This window comes from Orbicella franksi, chromosome 1 (genome assembly GCF_964199315.1).
Source record: "Orbicella franksi chromosome 1, jaOrbFran1.1, whole genome shotgun sequence".
Taxonomy (NCBI): domain Eukaryota; kingdom Metazoa; phylum Cnidaria; class Anthozoa; order Scleractinia; family Merulinidae; genus Orbicella; species Orbicella franksi.
In genome coordinates, this window is record NC_138145.1 from 38,436,689 (window position 1) to 38,444,485 (window position 7,797).

Here is a 7,797-nt window from a genome sequence, read left to right on the forward strand (position 1 = left end):
CAAAAGAGCAAACAAAGATGCCACGATTTATGTTGGAAGGTCCACACTGTAAACGGTGTTTCGTTTTGCGATTGTATATAATAGGCATAAACCACATAACCGAAACGTTTCAGTTAAGTTATATAGTCTGTGTTTAAAGCACGATCAAGACCGAAATGAAAACAAAAACATACAACAAAGAACTTTGTCGGGCTTAATAATCATTTCAGTCTATTAACTATAGTCAACAGCGCAATATGCTTTAAAAGGCATTGGAGTTTGCTATCAGTAATTAATTAATTCCACTATTTAATTTGCATTTGTTTTTGTTCTTCAGTCTCTATCACTTTTGATTTAATTTCGTCCGAAGATCGAGAGACAGAACACGGTAAGTTTGGAAACTTTAAGCTGTTCGTGATTGATACCGTTTCACACACATATAACGTGTATTCAAAGCGATGTTTACTAGTTTCAATTTACACTGAAAGAGATTTTTCATGAATCGCGTGACTGATTTTCTTCACTTTTTGAGTGCTGTCAGTCACGCGAAGAAATAAATCAAACGAATTATTGTTTGGAGATACCGTTGTCGAGTAAAAATCTGCTTAACTTTTCCCTCTTAACAATTTTTACAGGAAATATAATCGTTGTCGGCGCATATTGGTTTTTGTTTCATTCTAGTGACTCAGCACAAGTGGTGAGTGCAAATCAGATTTAGTTTTGTTATTCATGTAGGATTGAAATCATCACGTTAACTGTTCAGTCGTTCTGCCTTTTCCATAAAAAAAAGGAGACTTTCGCGAGCCCAATGATTGGACAAAACTGGAACCATTAAAATACTAAATTATCACGGTCATTTGAGCAGAGTAGCCAGAACTGAAAATAGCAGTCGCACACCAGATACATAGTTTTGTCATATATTTTAAAAAGATGTGAATGGTACTGCGCTCGGCTATGTCCAGTGTATTTTTCTTTTACTGATCGAACGCAATCTGCTCGGCCACACTTTTATTAATAGGCCAGAGTAGAGATTTTGAAGGACACAACACTGATAAAGTAATTTTGGGATCGATAAAAAGTCATAACAATACCTGTGAGAACTGAGTTAAACAAAAAGAAAACAGAAAACAGGCTTTGACGGACACATTCTATAAAATGAAACTCGTAAATACATCAGTTGAATCTAAGATCTCGCTTTTGATACACATTTTTTAATTTTGGTATTCGCCTTCATTTGGTTTTAGTTGTCTTTAATTTATTTGCCTTTGTTGAAGTGTCTCTTAACTAAATAGTAATGCTGTTTTCTCCTGATCCCTTTTTCCGTAATGAGTTAATTCAAACTGTCAATTTTAAATATAAGCCTCTGTTTCTCTAAATTTGGTGATATCAGCTTTAGAAAAGATCAACCAATCCAGGCGCGATATGTGGTTAAATTTTTTGTTGGAACTTGCCCTTGCTTAGATAATGCAACTTCAAAACATTCCTCTGCCTAACAAATTGGACTCAAAAAAATAATGAAAAGCTAAAACAAGACTTGTAAGCAACCTCAACTTCACCGGTGATTTTTGCTGGAAAAAAAGAAAACCAAAATGGCAGATGCAACTCTAAGAAAAAACGCATTGCCCTGAAATGATCAAGACGACGGTTTTCACACACGCAAAGACAACTAACTCCGTTCAACCAACGGCCTCGTATTTTCATCAGTTTTCTTTTGTCTAGATTGGGACTGTTTCTGCTCTCCTATAACGAAATGCAAGTCCATAACAGGACTACCCCCAGCTTTGAATTCGCCATTACCCACTTACACAATTAGGTAGAAAGACGTACAAAAGTATGTTATTACTCGAAATAGCTACAAATGTTGATTCGTGTCATCCGTTTGACAGGGCTTATAGAAAAGGACGCTATGAGCATCATAACAGACATTTTACAAGCCATCTCTATTGGCTTGGTTATTGCTACTTTCCTTCACAACACTGGTCGTGGTCTGAAAGCCATTGACGTCTGCCAAGAATGTTTGATCTTCCTAAATAATAAAGTACTAAAAGGGGAAGGAGAACTTTTCAATTTAATCAACATTTGCATCTATCAAACTATTTTCATGGCGTATTGTCTTATCCCTGATTATACAAAAGCCTTAATGTACGGCAGGGAACTCCTTGAACTACTTTACTGCAGCTGTAGTAAAAAAAAAGAGGTTACCAATCTTACAATAGCAATGGCTGAAATATGTAAACAGCAATATAGATACGAAGAAGCAAAGGAACTTTATGAGAACGCCATAAAAATCGTGACGGAAATGGGTGACAAAAAGGGAGAAGCCATTTTGTACGGAAACTTGGGAACTATGTTCCTATCTCTAAGTGAATATGACAAAGCTAAAGAATATCTTGAGAAAGCACTTGCGATTAGAATACAAATTGGTGACAAAAAAGGAAAAGCAGCAGATTACGCAAACTTAGGAATTGTGTTTCTGTCTCTTGGTGAATATGACAAAGCTAAGGAATATCTTGAGAAAGCACTTGCGATTACAATACAAATTGGTGACAAAAACGGAGAAACAACAGATTACGGAAACTTAGGAACTGTTTTTCTGTTTCTTGGTGAATATGACAAAGCTAAATAATATCTTGAGAAAGCACTTGCCATTAGAATACAAATTGGTGACAGAAACGGAGAAGCAGCAGATTACGGAAACTTAGGAACATTGTTTCTGTTTCTTGGTGAATATGACAAAGCTAAAGAATATCTTGAGAAAGCACTTGCCATCAAAATACAAATTGGTGACAAAGAAGGAGAAGCAGCAGATTACGGAAACTTGGGAAATGTGTTTAAGTCTCTTGGTGAATATGAGAAAGCTAAAGAATATCTTGAGAAAGCACTTGCCATTAGAATACAAATTGGTAACAAAGATGGAGAAGCAACAGATTACGGAAACCTAGGAACTGTGTTTCAGTCTCTTGGTGAATGTGACAAAGCTAAAGAATATCTTCAGAAAGCACTTGCCATCAAAACACAAATTGGTGACAAACGAGGAGAGGGAGCAAATTACGGAAACTTAGGAACTCTGTTTCAGTCTCTTGGTGAATATGAAAAAGCTAAAGAATATCTTGAGAAAGCACTTGCCATTAGCTTACAAATTGGTGACAAAGAAGGAGAAGCAGCAAGTTACGGAAACTTCGGAACTGTGTTTCAGTCTCTTGGTGAATATGAAAAAGCTAAAGAATATCTTGAGAAAGCACTTGCCATTAGAATACAAATTGGTCACAAAAAAGGATTGGCAGCAGATTACGTAAACTTAGGAGACTTGTTTCACTCTCTTGGTGAATATGACAAAGCTAAGGAATATCTTGAGAAAGCACTTGCCATCAAAATACAAATTAATGACAAACAGGGAGAAGCCTCTTCAAACGGTGTCTTAGAAACTGTGTTTAAGTCTCTTGGTGAATATGACAAAGCTAAAGAATATCTTGGGAAAGCACTTGACATTAGAATACAAATCGGTGACAAGCGAGGAAAGGCAGCAGATTACGGAAACTTAGGAACTGTGTTTCTGTCTCTTGGTGAATATGACAAAGCTAAAGAATATCTTGAGAAAGCACTTGCCATTAGAATACAAATTGGTGACAAGAAAGGAGTAGCAGCAGATTACGGAAACCTAGCAACTGTGTTTAAATCCCTTGGTGACCATCACAAAGCTACAGAATATCTTGAGAAAGCACTTGCAATTAGAATACAAATTGGTGACAAACAAGGAATAGCAGCAGATTACGGCAACTTAGGAGCATTGTATCAATCCCTTGGTGAATATGTCGTGGCTGAAGATTATATTGAGAAGGCTCTGTCAATTAGTCGAGACATTGAAGACTTAGAGAAAGAGTTCCAATGTCTTTGTAATCTCTCAGTGGTGAAATTATGCCAGTACAAGATCCAGGAAGCGTTTGCCTGTCTGTCTCTGAGTATGAACAGAAGCGAAACTTTACGAAGTTTCTTAAGGGACAACGACGATTTTAAAATATCGTCTTCAGACGTTCGTTCCTTTCCCTACCAGAATCTTAGTGCATTTTTTTGTTTTGGGAGAAGTCCGAACCATGCACTTTATGTTTTAGAGCTGGCACGGGCTAGAGCGTTAGCAGACCTAATGGGAACTCGGTATTCTTTTGAAAGCCAAATCTCAGCCGATCCGCAATCGTGGATTGGTATTGAAAGTATTATGAAAAAAGAAAGTAATTCTTCTTGTCTGTACATTTCTTACGATGATTATAATCTGTTTTTCTGGATTCTCAAGACAAGTGGAATAATTCATTTCCGAAGGATAACGGTGGATGAGAAACTAGTTGGTGCCGGACTAGTTGGCAAGTTAGATAATTTCTTCGCGAAAAGCTTTCGAAGCTTTGGTATTTTATCCGAGGAAAATTGCGGAGATCGATCATTAAATGACGTTAAGAACCTCGCAGCATTGAGACTTATAGAGGAAGAAGATGAAGAAAGTCAAAACTCCGAATCGAGCATTTCTTTGCACTACAGAATGCTTATTAGTCCGGTAGCTGATCTACTTGAGGAGCCCGAGCTCATTGTTGTTCCTGATCGCTTCTTAAACCAAGTTCCATTTCCAGCGTTAAAGGATGAAGGCGGGACGTATTTATCAGAGAAATTCAGAGTCCGCATCGTTCCTTCTTTGACGACTCTCAGGCTCATTCAGGACAGTCCTGCATATTATCACAGTCAGACTGGTGCGCTGATAGTTGGGGATCCAGTTGTCGGTACGGTGCGTTACAAAGGAAAAGAAATGCTTTTTTCTAGATTACCCTGTGCAGGAAATGAAGCAGTCATGATTGGACGACTGCTAGGTGTTAAACCTTTGTTAGGACAGCACGCAACAAAGCAGGCGGTAATTGAAAGGTTACATTCAGTGAGTCTGATACATTTTGTAGCCCATGGTAATGCCGAAAGAGGGGAAATTGCCCTTTCTCCAGTAGCCACTTCTAACAGGATTCCAGAAGAAGACGATTACCTATTGACGATGTCTGACATTGCACAAGTTCAATTGCGAGCTAAACTGGTGGTACTTAGCTGCTGTCATAGTGCACGTGGGCAGATTAGAGCTGAAGGAGTCGTTGGGATTGCCCGAGCGTTCTTAGGATCCGGTGCACGATCCGTTTTGGTGGCTCTATGGGCCATAAGTGACGAAGCAACAGAGCAGCTGAGGCGTCGTTTCTACGAGCATCTTGTTCGTGGGGAGAGTGCAAGTGAATCCCTTCACCAGGCCATGAAGTGGATGAGAGGTAACGGCTTTGACATGATTTCCGACTGGGCGCCGTTTATGCTGATTGGAGACAACGTGACATTTGACTTTGGGATAAAACGGTAAGTATTTTTTAGAATGAAAACTCTTTCTGCCGGGGGGGGGGCAGGGAGGGAGAGAAGGGCCAGCTAATTAACGTTAACAAAACTTTCGCCATTTCATGTCATAAATTGCGAGATCCAAATCATGCTAAACATGTTAACAACGGGTCTTCAAATCTTTTGCATTTAGAATACTCGCGCAGGGTTTTTATCAGTTGATAGTTTTCTCGAAGTCTCGGCCTCGCCCTCGCCAATGAAGCGTGAGTGTTTATGCTAACCATGTAAATTATCAACTCGAAAGTCAATGTGATTTCTAGACGTTTTTTGCTTTTCCGCAATAACCTCTAGTAACTGAACGCGCACTCTGAGTATCTGTGTAGCCAATGAGATTGCGAATTTGCAGAGATTGCAGTAGTCAGACACTTAAGTACTCTGATTAACAGCTCGATTGTGAACTGGAGATTTCTATCGCGTGATTGTTTAAGAGGACGCAGTCGGAGTCAACCATCACAGATAGAAATTAAGAGCGAATAGTCTAATTGCTTAGTGCTAATCTAGTAGTCGTTTAAAACTTACGCTTTGAAAACGGAAAGGAGCGGCTCCCAGCGCACCCTACCAGGCATACGTGATAGAACGCTAGTATATTTATGCTAACATTCGATAGCAACCTCTCACTGGCTGGTCGCTAAAAACAAGTCAGGATATTTTGCTAAACATGACCTAAAAAGCTGTGATCTTATATCCCTAAGTCGAACGGAGCAAAAGCTAGCTTTGCAATGTAAGACATATTGGCCTGTCACGAAGAATTAATTTCTAACTTACCTCAGAGTTTCGTTACAAGAAACAATGTGCTATCCTTGCCAATCCTTGCCAATAGTGAAAATTTGGAAAATTTCCCGATCGGTCCAGCCAAAATTGTCTTACATTTACATTCTGACCGAAATTAGCGCAATTTCCGGGTAAATGGTGAACAATGACAGGCATTGGTTATTTTTCTGTTCTTGCAGAGACGCATGGTAACAGCCACGTCCCAAGGCTTTCAAGCGTTGTAATCCAAGATTGCGGTCACATGCATCAAATGAACACTGTTTAAATTCGTTACCTCTTTTTCTCCGTGTGAGAGGTCCTATGAACGAGAAATGAAAGTGATAGCTAGAGATCAGAAAGTGAGTAGCCATTAGTTAAAGATCATCAACACAGGTGATGAGTGTAGATAAATAGCTGTTATTGCAGTTGAGTCTTCGGTCAAATAGTCTTTTGTTTTAAAAAGCATGTAAATGAGGCGAAAGGGTCAATACAATGCAGAATTGACCCTTTCGCCTCGTTTGTGTGTGAAACTGCTGACAACTGCAATAACAGCTATTGTCCTGATGTAACACTAAATTCTCAGAACTTGCGTTAACAAACATATATGTTAATTAAGTAGAGAGAATTAATGCAATTCTCTGAGTGCTTTTTAAGCTTAAATCTGTTCGATTTAAACCACCATTGTCAGTAAGCGATTGTTGGTTTAGTGTCGGTCGCAAATTAAGGGCTTACTTACATGGTGAAAAGTTGTCCCTGGTGAGAATGTTTCTCACTCACCCCTCCCGCGAGCCACTGTTAACAAGCGTTTATAATGTATGAAAAATTAAAATTTTCTTCTTACCAGGGCTAGAATTTGCCTTCTCGTTCAGGATAAGCGTTTGCTTGATTCCAGTTATGTTCCATCCAGGAGTCACCTCGCGCACGACACAACTTCTGACGCGATATAAACAGTGCGCCATTACTTTTAGAAAGTGTCGTTTAGTGGTATCATATTAAAAGCTCGATAATTTAAATTTTTTGTATTTTTGTATTTTTGTCACTCAGTTTTCTGACTTTTATTAATGTCCAGGAACTCTACAAACCAAAACATAAGCAGAAAAAATACTTTGCCGAAGTGTATTGGATTGTTTACAGATTCTGTTCATTTGCAGTACGCATCAATCACTGAGTTTAGGTAGTTTAGTTAAGAAAGTTTTGTTTGAATACTTGATAAATGATATTGATCACCGTATAATACCATTTAATTTAATTGAAAAATAACTTGTATTATTTTCGAGTAGTAACTGTCTCTATAGTTATATTAATGCGTTTGAAATTCAATTCAATTTAAATTTAGCACTAGATAGTTTTTGATGTGTGTTCTAGGACCTCTTGTAAATAAAGTGAGATCATTTTTATCATCACACAGTTTACTCCCTATCCCCTTTCTTATCGGTGCAGAGCTGTAGTCGACGCTGGAAACCATGCATTCCTGTTTGACTTCACTAATCTGCAGCAGCTAAGCAAATGCATGCCGGGATCAAGTGCATGATTTCCGAGAGTTCACGCGCAGTGTATGAGCATCTTGTATATTTGCACAAAGAAAACTAAAATTTTTTCTATATTGTATTTTTCACAATGGTAATTAAGAGGATATTTTCTTAGAAACAATGTAAACAGTTAACC

At 38.4% G+C, this 7,797-nt stretch overlaps 1 protein-coding gene and 1 pseudogene across 1 annotated transcript in view; both read left to right on the forward strand.

The window, feature by feature from the left end:
- The window catches only part of LOC145461513 (uncharacterized), a 32,293-nt gene extending 25,703 nt beyond the window's left edge, over positions 1-6,590 (forward strand). Inside the window, exon 2 of the mRNA XM_081445653.1 lies at positions 6,333-6,590. The gene's annotated coding sequence lies outside the window, so the exon portion shown is untranslated. The remainder of the gene's footprint in view (positions 1-6,332) is intronic.
- On the forward strand, positions 1,805-5,350 carry LOC145461575 (uncharacterized; annotated as a pseudogene).
- Positions 6,591-7,797: the final 1,207 nt, after the last annotated feature.